The sequence below is a fragment of the Protopterus annectens genome, chromosome 17.part0 (genome assembly GCF_019279795.1).
Source record: "Protopterus annectens isolate FY-2018-M chromosome 17.part0, PAN1.0, whole genome shotgun sequence".
Taxonomy (NCBI): Eukaryota; Metazoa; Chordata; order Ceratodontiformes; family Protopteridae; genus Protopterus; species Protopterus annectens.
In genome coordinates, this window is record NC_056751.1 from 612,715,599 (window position 1) to 612,729,192 (window position 13,594).

At 35.8% G+C, this 13,594-nt stretch overlaps 1 protein-coding gene across 1 annotated transcript in view; it reads left to right on the forward strand.

The window, feature by feature from the left end:
- The window catches only part of LOC122791474 (hemicentin-1-like), an 810,132-nt gene that overhangs the window by 215,874 nt on the left and 580,664 nt on the right, over positions 1-13,594 (forward strand). The window lies entirely within an intron of this gene.

A 13,594-nucleotide genomic window follows, 5' to 3' on the forward strand; every position in this document is an offset into this window, starting at 1 on the left:
TTATGTATCAAGACTCCATACTTGATTTTTTATAGGGATAGAGTATCTCTGAGAACTAATCCATTATTTCTACCTAAAGTGATCTCTGAAATGTCCATTAATCAAGCCATTGAATTGCCAGTTTTCTTTCTCAACCATTCAAACAGAGGAGAGTATTGCCTACATACCCTAGATATACACAGCAGATCCATTTTTACCTAAACAGGACTAAACCCTTTCGTAAATCTGACCAGTTATTTTTGGCCTTTTCTGGATCTAGATTAGGATCGGCTGTTGCTAATGTCACATTAGCCAGATGGTTGAAAGACTGTGTGACCTTTATTTACACACAACATAATACAACATAATATCTCGTTGCCTACTACCATGAAAGCTCATTCAACAAGGTTGGTGGCAATTTCTGCTGCCTTCCATGCCAGAGCTTCTTTACATGACATCTGTGCAGCTGCAACTTGGGCTACGCTTCATACCTTCATCAATCATTACAAACTGGATTTGGTCTCCAGGAGAAGAGCATATTTCGGCTCTATGGTGCTCAGGAATGACCTTCCATGAGAGCCTCCCAGGAATAGAGGTAGCTGGGGACTCTGTCCCATGCATAAGGAATGAATGAGGATTAACAATATCAGATTAAAAAGTTATGTCTTACCACAACGTTCCATCTGTATTGTTGATCCTCGTTCAGTCATTACGACCCTCCCTCCTTCCCTCTCCTGTGGTTTCTAGTGGATTTCACCATCCAGTTCGCTTAGGTTATTTGACGAAAGGCAGCCTCTACCTTCTTTAACTTGCAAACTCAATCTGAGGTAACAGGGAGAGGGGAATTGTGAGTAAGAGTTTAGCTTAAGAGTTTGAAACTGAAGCGAGCTTGGAAAATGGCCGGCTCGGTTCCGAGCTTGGAATCGATACCCCATGCGTAATGACTGAACGAGGATCAACAATACAGATGGAACGTTATGGTAAGACATAACTTCTTTTTTTTCTCTAAGCAAGCGAGAAAAGTAAGTACAAAAACTGTTTTCCTCTAGGTAATGAGGAAGGTTGTGTGCTATAGTAATTAGTAGCTTATTTAATGCTTACAAGTTCTGATCATGTGCTGAGCATGAATAAGCAAATTTAAATGCTAAAACTAAGAATCTGAATCTGCACTAGATGAGTTACAGGACAGAAACAAGTGCAAATGCAGGCTTTCAAATCAGAAAGTTGGGAAAGATGGAAGAGATTGCCCAAATGGCCAATAACTACAATTTCTGGGCCAGAACCACTCCTTATGTGGTAGACAGGTTACCTAGTGCTTACCACTCCCACTGATAAGCTATAAGACTTCCCTCCAACACAGAAACACTTGGGAGGCTCAGAAGCTTACATACAGTCCTGGATACAGCAAATCTGTATCGGGAACACTAGTTACAGGAAAGGTAGGAAACAGGCTTACAGTTTTTTTTACAGAAAAGTAGCAAAAACAGTAGTAAAAACAATTCACATGCAGTGCAATCTAGCACACTTGAGTATGTAGCAATATTAGACCAAACACACTTTAAAAAAACACAATTAAATTAAAAAGGATGAAAAACAAGAGCAGAAAGAGTTTATTAGGTAGAATGTGGTAAAGAGATGGGACTGGGGGAGTGTCCCAGATTAAATCTACAGTGGGGCAGGCAACTGCAAAAGCCACCAAATTTAAACTACAAGCCAAAAATAGGAAGGGTGGGTGGGACAAAACAGTTTCAACATAGATCTAAGCAACAACTAACAGTACAAACTCTAAAACCAAAAAATATATACTCCACTCTGTATATTTGCAGATAGATTGGAAAGCAGTCACTCAGAATACAGGTTCCAGCAATTAAATGCAGGCTGTTACTAACAGGTCTAATTTTATGTAAGTGAACCTTGAGTTAGATAACACACAAGCAGTAAAAAACAGTTATACCAACTGAAGACACCGCAGAAAATAGGGGGGTTGGGGAAAATAGTTTAAACAGAGATCTAAGCAACAACTAACAATACAAACTCTAAAACCAAAAAAATATATACTCAGCTCTGTATATTTGTAGATAGATTGGAAAGCAGTCTTTCAGAACACAGGTTCCAGCAATTAAATGCTGGCTGTTACTAACAGGTCTAATTTTATGCAAGTGATCCTTGAGTTAGATAACACGCAAGCAGTAAAAAACAGTTATACAAACTGAAGATGCGGCAGAAAATAGGGGGGTTGGGGAAAACAGTTTAAACAGAGATCTAAGCAACAACGAACAATACAAACTCTAAAACCAAAAAAAAATCTACTCAGCTCTGTATATTTGCAGATAGATTGGAAAGCAATCTCTCAGAACAGGGAGACAACAGTTTTAACAGAGATCTAAGCAACAATTAAACTCTAAAACCAAATAAAATATACTCAGCTCTGTATATTTGCAGATAGATTGGAAAGCAGTCTCTCAGAACACAGGTTCCAGCAATTAAATGCAGGCTGTTACTAACAGGTCTAATTTTATGCAAGTGATCCTTGAGTTAGATAACACACAAGCTGTAAAAACTAGTTATACCAACTGAAGACATGGCAAAAAATGGGGGGGGGGGGACAGTTTCAACAGAGATCTAAGCAACAACTAACAGTACAAACTCTAAAACCAAAAAAATATATACTCAGCTCTGTATATTTGCAGATAGATCGGAAAGCAGTCTCTCAGAACAGGGAGACAACAGTTTTGACAGAGATTTAACAACAATTAACAAACTCTAAAACCACAAATAATATACTCAGCTCTGTATATCTGCAGATAGATTGGAAAGCAGTCTCTCAGAACAGGGAGACAACAGTTTCAACCGAGATTTAAGCAACAATTAAACTCTAAAACCAAAAAATATACTCAGCTCTGTATATTTGCAGATACATTGGAAAGCAGTCTCTCAGAACACAGGTTCCAGTAATTAAATGCAGGCTGTTACTAACAGATCTAATTTTATGCAAGTGATCCTTGAGTTAGATAACACACAAGCTGTAAAAAAACAGTTATAGCAACTGAAGACACACCAGAAAATGGGGGAGGGACAGTTTCAACAGAGATCTAAGCAACAGCTAACAGTACAAACTCAAAAAACAAAAAAATATACTCAGCTCTGTTTACTTGCAGATAGATTGGAAAGCAGTCTATCAGAACAGGGAGACAACAGTTTCAACAGAGATCTAAGCAACAATTAACAAACTCTAAAACCAAAAAATATATACTCAGCTCTGTATATTTGCAGATAGATTGGACAGCAGTCTCTCAGAACACAGGTTCCAGCAACCAACAGTAGTTTTACATCCTATTTTTTTCCATGGTACTCTATTTTGGACTTTGTATGAGAACATATGTTTGCTGGTGTTTACAGAAAAATATGTTTTCATCCTGTAGAGAAATAATGCTGGTATTGTCTTTATCCATTCAAACTTCCTTGCTTGTCCGAGTCATATGATAGAAACATGTACAGATTGTTTTCCTGTTGTCCATTCTTTACAGAAGCAGGTTAACTTTCTTACTGACAATATGAAATGAGTACATCCTGTTTTTTTACATTCTTGCCAAGTCTGTAACAGGTCAGCTATCTTGGTTACAGTGTGAAATGCACAAATTCTTATTTTTTACATTTTTGCCGAGTCTGTAAGGAAACATGTCCATTAAGCAGATTCCTTATTTTTCAAGCCACAGTCATTTAGTATGGATGCTAATCACATATTACTAAACTCTATTTCTACATTTAAGCAAGCTTTGTTGTATTCCTTATTTATTTTGCATATTTGTAACAGAATTATTTTCAACCTTTATTCACTGTTAAATACACTCTAGCAATTACCTCTTTTTATTTTAAAACATAGTCAAAACACTTTATATTGATACACATTTTTGATCAGATTGTATAGAAAACACATTAAGAAACAAAACCTTTAGTCTTCTTTTGATACAAGTCAAAATGCAATTTTACATACTTAATAAAATGATATCAAGTATTACTTCTAAAACTGAATAAATTTAACAACTTGTTCTTTTGCAGACCATTCTGTGAAAATATTTTATCAGTTATGGGCTGTGTCTGCCTTAGTTTTAACTTGATTAATTTATTCTTTTGCAATCACAGAATTTAATTTATGACTTAGAACTATTTTGTTAACTCTTTGCAGCTGTTGAATTGACTATTTACTTTTATTAATCATTTTATACTAAAAGATTAGAAAAAGACTAACATCTATAAGAGACAAAAAATGTGCTACTGCAAGCACTTATACACTGCTGAAAATATACAGTTTCAATGTCATTTAACCATAACATTGTGGTCATATCTCTGAACTGCCCATTAACATCTTGGCTGACAGTGAAGTGAACATATTAAACACCTTGGTAAAGTACTGAACTGGGCTTAGATAGCAAATATTTGAATGTAATTATTTCAGCATATTTAATACTTGAGGATTTTAAAAAACATGTTTTATACACTAAAGAATGCTGTGTACATATTAGTCCATTAGCTGTATGAGTACAATATTTTAATATAATTTTCCTCTAACTGGGGTAACCAATACTAGTACTGATAAAATGATGGTCCAAAAACCAGTGATAAAACTGCAATTAGTAATAAAATTACAGCTTTTGAACTTGTTACTTTATAATGTGTCCTATACAGTATATATCTACGCAGACTGTCTGCTACTCATGCATTTCAATCTAGTAGGTACCCTGGACCCATTTTTTTAAACATGGTTCTCCACACATATTTATTGCTTGACATTAATTTCATTTGTACTGAATTCTTTTGTATTTGTACATACAAAGACTGTAAAGTCCACTTAGTCCAGTCTACAAATTTAATAATATTAACATAAAGCAAAATCTTGGAAAATGTTTATGTCTCTTTAGAAGTATTTAGTGGAATTGCCACCAAAGGCAACTACATACCCAACAATTAGAAACATTTATGCTTTCTGCATACCAGCACTTCTTCTTCTTTCAGCTTTTCCCAGTTAGGGGTCACCACAGTGGATCATCTGTTCGCTAATAATTGGCAGTGGAGTTTTAGTGTCGCGTTGCCAGCCCGGCGCCCAGCCTTCCACAGAAGGCACACACACGCTCACACCTAGGGCCAGTTTAGAGTGTCCAATCCACCTACTGCATGTCTTTGGGATGTGGGAGGAAACTGGAGCACCCAGAGGAAACCCACGCGACCACAGGGAGGACATGCAGACTCCACACAGAAGGCACCTCAGCTGAAAATCAAACCAGAGAACCTCTTGCTGTGAGGCGACAATGCTAACCGCTGCACCACCATGGCCGCCCTCTGCATACCAACACTGTCTTGCCAAAAACAGATTAAAAATAGTGACCAGTCTTGAATTTTTTTCACATATTTTACTCTCTCTTGTATAGCTTTAATAAAGCAATTTTAAGCCATCTCTTGTATAGCTTTACAGTGTAACATGCTGTAAATACAATATGATACTAAACAATACAATACAATAATAACTAGCATAATGGCTATTAGCAACTTGTAAAATATTTTATCCTGTCAGGTTTAATCTGTTAATGGACTAATACCTGTTTTACCCTCCTCCCTGAAAGAGTATTGTCAAAAAGGAATGATATATTATTTCTTCCTGTAGCTTTATTTGCAATACTTTGCAATACAGTTCACACAGTCAGTGTAAAACTGAGAAAGAACCCCTCCCCCTGTAGTACTGCAGTACTGTTTATTTGCTTCATGCTGTGAGAATAGAATGTATGCCAGCCCAACACTTTGGTTATATATTTGCTTTATTAGGTTACTAATAAACTATGGACCTTTGTCTGATTTGATTATTTTGGCTGTTTTCAATGACAGAATACATTTTTTCTGTTGCCTTTGCTGTATACTACTAGTAGTTATTTGTACTGTCCTGTATACTTTATTTGAACTGTATGTATACTATAACCCATCTGCTGGCTGTACTTGATGTAACTGAGGTTTTTTACTTTTAACATTTACCTGCAAATAGATTATCAGTGACATATATGCACAATTAGCAAAACTTGATAACTTCACAAAATAAAAGGAAAAATGGTTGCAACGCCAAACCAATTCCACATGAAAGCACGGACACACGATGTATGCTTTCATTCACTTTAATAACTGTGAACTTCCTCAGAAAATATCCAGCCACCCAAAAAAAGACATTTAAATACTCAATTATCATGTCACATGATCTGTGATGTGTCTATTAAGCAAATACTTTCCTAATTTTCATATATTAATCACTTCATAATTTAAAAATGTTTCTACACACAATAGTCACTTAATAATCACATAAAAATGTATGTATGTATATATCTATCTATATACATATATATATATATATATATATATATATATATATGTATATATATATATATATATATATATATCTATATATATATATATATATATATATATATATATATATATATATATATATATATATATATACAAAAAATATTGTACTTGAGTTGCAAAAAAACATTTTATATTAATGATGTCATTTAAACCTGGTGTACAATCTGTAGCCAGGTAAATTTGCCACAGAGATTCCTAACATTCCAACCAAGTTTTATAATCTCCAGAAAACATATCTTGATTGGCACTATCCAAGACAGAAAATACAAACTTTTTAAAATTAGTACAAATAGCGGCATGTCTTCCCAGAGCATTAGTATGTTCCCCCTTCTTTATTGCCAACAGATGTTCATAAATTCATCTTTTCAGACACCTGACAGTTTTTCCAATGTAATAAGTTGACATGAAACACACTGTGCAATATACACAACCATTTCACTTTTGCACGTGTAATATTCCTTAAACCAAAAAGTTTTGTTGTTGTGACTAAAAGTAAATGAAGACATATAACTAATATATCTACACTGTCTGCAGGTGTTGCAAGCATAACTACCTTTCTTGTATACAGAAACTTTATTCAGATCACTGTTAAAATTTGAACTCTGTTTAAGTAAACTCTTGATGTTAATAACCTTTTTGTATGTGAATAAAGGCCGTAAACCACCAATTTTTACTAACTCAGAGTTGCCTAAGAGAATTTTCCAGTTGTCACTAATTATTTCTCTTATAGACCACATTTCATTAGTTATAGGAAGTGGAAATGAGCAAGAACATTTGTGTTTCTGAGGAAGCTCACAGTTATTAAAGTGAATGAAAGCTTATATTTTGTGTCCGTGTAATCAAATTATGTTGTTACATCATCAGTTATGACATCCATTCAATGAGCACCAGCTCTATTCAGAGTGACACCAGGCCCCTGTATCTGTATCATCAGTGGTGTTTTTGTGGTGCTGTATTTTCCAATGTCAGTGCTCTATTTCCTGTCATATGTTCATAGGTAAGTACTAGGCTAGCTGCCCTAGCGTGCCATTTTAAGCTTAGCCAACTTCCTTCAAAAGTCATAATCAAACCCCATACCTTGTGTCTGTAAGGTAAACAGCTTAACCATCATGGTAACCCCCAATCCCCCTGTCCTGGTACCCTGATGTCAGTCCTAGAGTAAGCAACCTTAATGCCTGTCCTGCAGACGAAGATGTGATTTTGGAGTAATGCAAACCATCATGAACAGGAGGTTGCTAGGTGTAGGCAAACTAAATAGACTGACTTCAAGTGATGTCATAGAGTCACAGTATTGTTCCATGGTTATCACCAGGTGGCAGACCTCATCCCCAGGGTGGATGGACCACAGCATTCCTGATACCGTGACCAATTGTTCCACTCTACAGACAGTATGAGGGACAACTCTTTCTCTATGTCTAGGCATGGAGAATATTTCCAAGAAAAAGTGGATAAGGAAGTTAAAATCTGATTGTTACATAATATCATTTCTCCCTTTTCCCCAAATTCTTTATTAACCTTTCCAGACATTCCATCACATTAGAAATACTTAGCAAAGAAAAACTACTCAGCAAATGGCCCCTTCAGGAGATCCCATAAAAGCAGAAAAGCTTAAGATATTATACCGGATCCTTTTTTTAGTGCCAAAGAAAACAAAGCACCTCAGGCCCACTTTTAACTTCACTGGCCTATATGTCTTTATTGCAAAAGTAGTTTCAAGTGTCATCATGGTGTAGGTCACCGTTCCATGCATTTCAGAAAAAGATATGCTCTTTGGAACTCCAGGACACATACATTGACATCGGAATATCCAAGGAAACAGGATGTTTCTAGACTTTCTGTCATTATCAGTTCATGATAACCAAAAAGGTGGTGCAGTAGTGCTTAAATACAACAAATGAAACCAGAAAAAAAACTACTGTTGCGAGTCCACAAGACAATTTATTCCAAATATAAAACTCAAATAAAATTAAGCGCTTTCGTCAGTGCCAGTTGACTTCATCAGAATAACCCAATGAACATGAAAATGGTGTTTAAATAGTATAAGCTTAACAATGATTGGTTGTTGCACCTCACAATTTTAAAACATGTTTAAAAAAATTACAAAATATTCAAGACAATGCAAGAATACAAATACCTTATAAAACAAATTTTCCTGCTTGTATTAAACAATTGCTATTGTTCTTATATTCTGGAAGACAATTCTATTTCTTCAGACAATAAAAACAAAAATATAGTCTATTTAAGAAGAGGCAACTGTTATTCAAGCAAACTGGTATATATCTCTAAGTGTAATACTTGTATATCCTTTTACATTGGGAAGACAGAAAGGTTATTTAAAACTAGAATATATGAACATCTATACGATATAAAGAATAAAAAGGAAAGTAATGCTTTGTATAAGCATAGTACCCAATGTGTGGATTACAGTGGCTTTAAATTTGCTATAATAGACCTAGTGAATATTGATGCAAGGGGTGGAGATTGGCAAAATGCTTTAAACAAGAAAGAACTTTTATGGCAACTAAGACTAGCAGCAAACTGTCCCCTGGGGTTGAATGACTATTTGACTATATTACCTATATTGAAAGAAAAGGCAGGACATGTTTAAATGTCTTTCACTGGTTTAAATGTGACTATGTATCTGAATATTTGTTGTTGTATTGTAAATTTAAACTAATACAATATTTTCCTTGTGGAAAATTGTTTAATACAAGCATGATAATTTGTTTTTTAAGTTATTTATATTCTTGCATTGTCTTGAATATTTTGTAATGTTTTTTTAAAACATGTTTTAAAATTGTGAGGTGTAACAGCCAATCATTGTTAAGCTTATACTATTTAAACACTATTTTCATGTTCATTGGGTTATTCTGATGAAGTCAACTGGCAATGACAAAAGCGCTTAATTTTATTTGAGTTTTATATTTGGAATAAATTGTCTTGTGGACTCGCAACAGTAGTGACTTTTTTCTGGTTTCATTATCAGTTCATGACTCTCCCCTGTGCTGTCACCACAGACCCTGGGTGTTCATGAAGTGCAGGTCAGTAGTTGTAATTCATCAGCAACTGTAGAAGGACAATAGTTTCAGTAATCTAGATAATTCATTCCTCATTACGCCATCTTAGTACAATCTTGTTTATAGTATGGAGTCTGTGTTCAAGTTGTTCTCTTCCCTTGATGTGACAGTTTTCTGTGTGAAATTATAGTTGTTTCCAAGACAAGTACTGATTTTTATTGCTACACTTTGGACATTTCTGTCATACATTTTTACCTTACCACATGAGATTGTCTCTCCAACAAGTAGTTGTTTCAGTTCACTTGACTCATTCAGCTCTCTCAAGACTCTAGACCTCATGGTGACTTCAGTTTTCATGGTTCTTCATGGTATATTTCACATAAGGTACACAAGTGGATTGCCTGGTCTCAACATTTTAATAATGTTTTCCATAAGTTTGGATAACAAATGGTTTTCAATTCCACTAGCCTGCTCATAAGATCTAACCAACTTCTAGTCAATGATCCCTTACCATCTTCAGACTCTTTGGGCTACAATTACCATGGATGCCTCTGCAATAGAGAGGGGGTGCATTGTAATGGGTTGATTGCCCAGAGAATGTGCACACTTCATCTCATTTACATATTAGTGTTCTGAAAATGGCAGTTTTTCTGTTCCTACTGGCCTTTCAAGACTCCAAGGGGTCCTTCATCTATCTGGCTAGTACAGCTATGTTGTGGCACATCACCATGCTGGGGGAATTCATTCCTAGCCACTTTGTTGAAAAGCAATGAAGGTATAACAGACTGCCATCAATTCTCACTGATTCTTCATGACAATGCACATTCCTAGGGAGGCCAATTCCCTAAGAGACAGACTTAGCTGTTGTCTTCTGATGATACACAAGTGATCCCTTAACCAGTGTATTTTACCTCTCTGTACTCCATTATGTGATTTTGTTGACTTCCCCAACTGGAGACAAGTGCCACAACTTATTTTTTATTCTTCTTCTGGAAGGTCTGTCTAGAAATGATCTTAGTCCACCAATATCTAAATAACGGATTCCTTAACACCATTCCTGCATTGTCTTTGTTGATAAAAGCCAAGATCCTCAAATATAATTATATTCTAATTGACCATTATTTCCCTCATAGACTTGATTTCTTCTTCTTCTGCATTCCCTTTTCTTTTAGAAACTCATCTATCTACTTCCTTCAGGATGCTGCTATCTCACCATTTAGACAAACCATATCTGGACTTTCACTTAATAATATCGACAGCGGATCTAGGAATAATACTCGACAACACTTTTCCACGAATTGGAAACGGCTGAGCACAGTTTTGCAAAAGTGCTTTTTTACCGAAAAAGCATTTTCGTGCAACTCAAGTAAAAAAAAAAAAAAAAAAAAACTAACAACATTAAAGAAAAAAACAACAGTAATCATGTTTACACAGGGGGGCATGCCCCCTCTACCCCCACACCCCCTCTCTTATATTCTCACTCCAAGATCGCACTACAGTGGGGAAAAGTGAATATCCCCTTATCCCTATTGTGCCATGATCTCAGCAACAGACATTTCCTCATTTTTTTTTCCTTTAGTACAGTTTCGCTAAAGTGCTTTTTTCAGTGAAAAGCACTTTCACAAAACTATGCTCGGCTGTTTCCATTTCGTGGAAATGTGTTGTTGAGCATTAGTGCTAGACCCATTGACAGCCTGGGTAATTCTGATGATAGTCAATGGACCACATTTTATTGAGAAAGTGATAGCCATCATTACGTCTTTTCAAAGACCACCTACGCATAAAATGTATTAAGATAAATTCAAACATTTTTCTGTCTGAGTGGTCACTTAAGGCAATATACCATTACAGCCCTTGTTCCTTTGTTCACACCAAACAAAAATAAATAAATAATTCTGGAATTAAGTAAAAAAGGAACTGACAAAGTACGCCTTGAATATTTTGTGAGAAACTATCTTATATGCAGATTTCTTCAAATATATAGATTAAATTCTAGAGGAAATGCTAGGCCATTTTATTTGTATGTTTTCTAATCATATATTAATCTACTAATCTTTTACTACTTTATTAAAGCAAATTACTTTCCTCTTTTTTTATGGATGTTCATGAAGAAATGATGAGTTGAAACAAATGAAGACTGGCATTGATGTATGAAGCTGTAAAGATATCCAAATCAGTTGGTATCAGAATTTCATATGTCAGAACATATTTTGATTCAACACAATGCATTTCCATATCCTCATCCTTACAGTTTGAAGCAGCAAACTGAACCTATACATCTAATATGATCCACATTGTCCCAAAGTGCTGCATTTAACTGAATAGCCACATTTGATGATTCAGTGCTCACTTCTCTAATAGGTTCTTGCAACCTTACTTTCAATTTACGAACTGTTTTTGCCATATGCCAGTTTGAAGTAAAGAGGGTATAAAATGTTTCATGCAGTACATTACTAGTGCAATTACATTTTGGTTTAGCTAGAGCTTATGACTATTAATGTTCCATGCCTGCACTTTATTGGTCAGTGAACATACACTATTGTGTCCACATACAAGCATGCCCTTCTGTTAAGGACTAGTCTGTTCAAATAAAACACATCATACAAATGTCTTGCCTTTTTATATAGTAACATCACCTTTTCATGGAAAATGCATTATACTTTATGACTTCACATCAGATTGTAATACAGTTATTATCATTTTTTTATATGGCAGCTTTTTCTGGCTGGTACAGCAGATATAAGCAGTCTGTCAGAAGATAACCCTGTGCACATTTTTTTAATATGTTTGAGGTTAAACTTACCACCTCCCCTAGTGTGCATTTTTTTCATTTCACTCATCGCACTCTAAATAAAACATAGTTTTGACAGCTTTCATTATTGCACAGCTTTGGGCAACCTTATCAGTAATCTGCACAGTTGTTATATTCTTCACAATGTTTGCCATATTTTGCTTTTCAAAAATCCTTTGATGCATTACAGACAGGTTACCCATCTTAACAGTTCTGATAGTGTAGCTTAGTATTCATCACCAGAACTTCCCGTATCATACAGGTGTAGGTAACAGGGGGTGTGGCTTCTTTTCCAAACAGGGTTTCTGAAATGCTTTTATGGCTGTTCAATGTGACAGCTTCTTCAATGGTTACCTGTAATGTAACACCTGTTTGCAGATACGCACAAATTTCATCAAGATGTATGTCAAGTGTTATTCTGTTAAAGTGTCTTGTATTGCCTGAGCTACATGAAACGATGATGCAATTAATTAATACATCTAGGCTGTTGCTTCAGCTATTAGTTTTGCATGTCATGGTTTCAGGTGCCCATATGGATCTGGAAATTCCCTCTAGCATTCTTCATTCCTCTCCATCTGTCCCATATATACAGATGTGCCTTCTCTGGGAATGAGAGAGTCAGTTCTGAGCCTACAAAAGGAGACTGGATATAGTTGTTGAACCTCCAGAACTTCTGCCTCTACATCAAGATACAAAAAAAGAGTCCAGGAAATATTATAACTTCTGGGTAGGAGCCAGCTGATACCAGTTCAAGAATCTCCCATATTGTTTCACCACAGCCGCTAGGTATTCAAATGTATGTCCATTGTAGCAGGTAATCAGCTGGTACATTTCTGTTACTTACACAAGTGTCATCCAGCACTCCCTCAGCTTCAGAGTCTCTGGTCATGCTATTCCAATCCTTAAGGACCATAGTGCAATTTATGAAGTCACAAGTAGAACCCTTCTAGCTGCTCACACTTATCACTTACAATCTGGACACAGTAAAGTGATCACTAACTGAGAAGTAAGTCATAGGGAGTTAAGATGTCAACAGGCTTGTCTGAATGTTGGGACAGTAGGGTTCTGAATGGATTAAGAGGGAGAGATCTCTTGAACACATGTTATGACCAAACACATCTGTCAAGGGTAAAATGGAGCTGTGAGAATGATTATGGACTTCTGCTGTTCTGCTTTCTAAATCAAGTCATTATCAAAGGAAAAGGAGAAAAGTGGTGAGCTAGTTCTGGTTGGCAGCATTTCTGAGCTGGTCATCCAAAGAAAGGATATTGGAGTAGAAATTGATGCACTTGATATTAGTTGTGAAGGCAGAGAGGTTACAAGAAAGGCTTGTTCTAATGCCAGAAGTGTGTTTGTTAATGTGTTATTGAGGGATCCAGTCAAGTGAAATCAGCAGACGTGG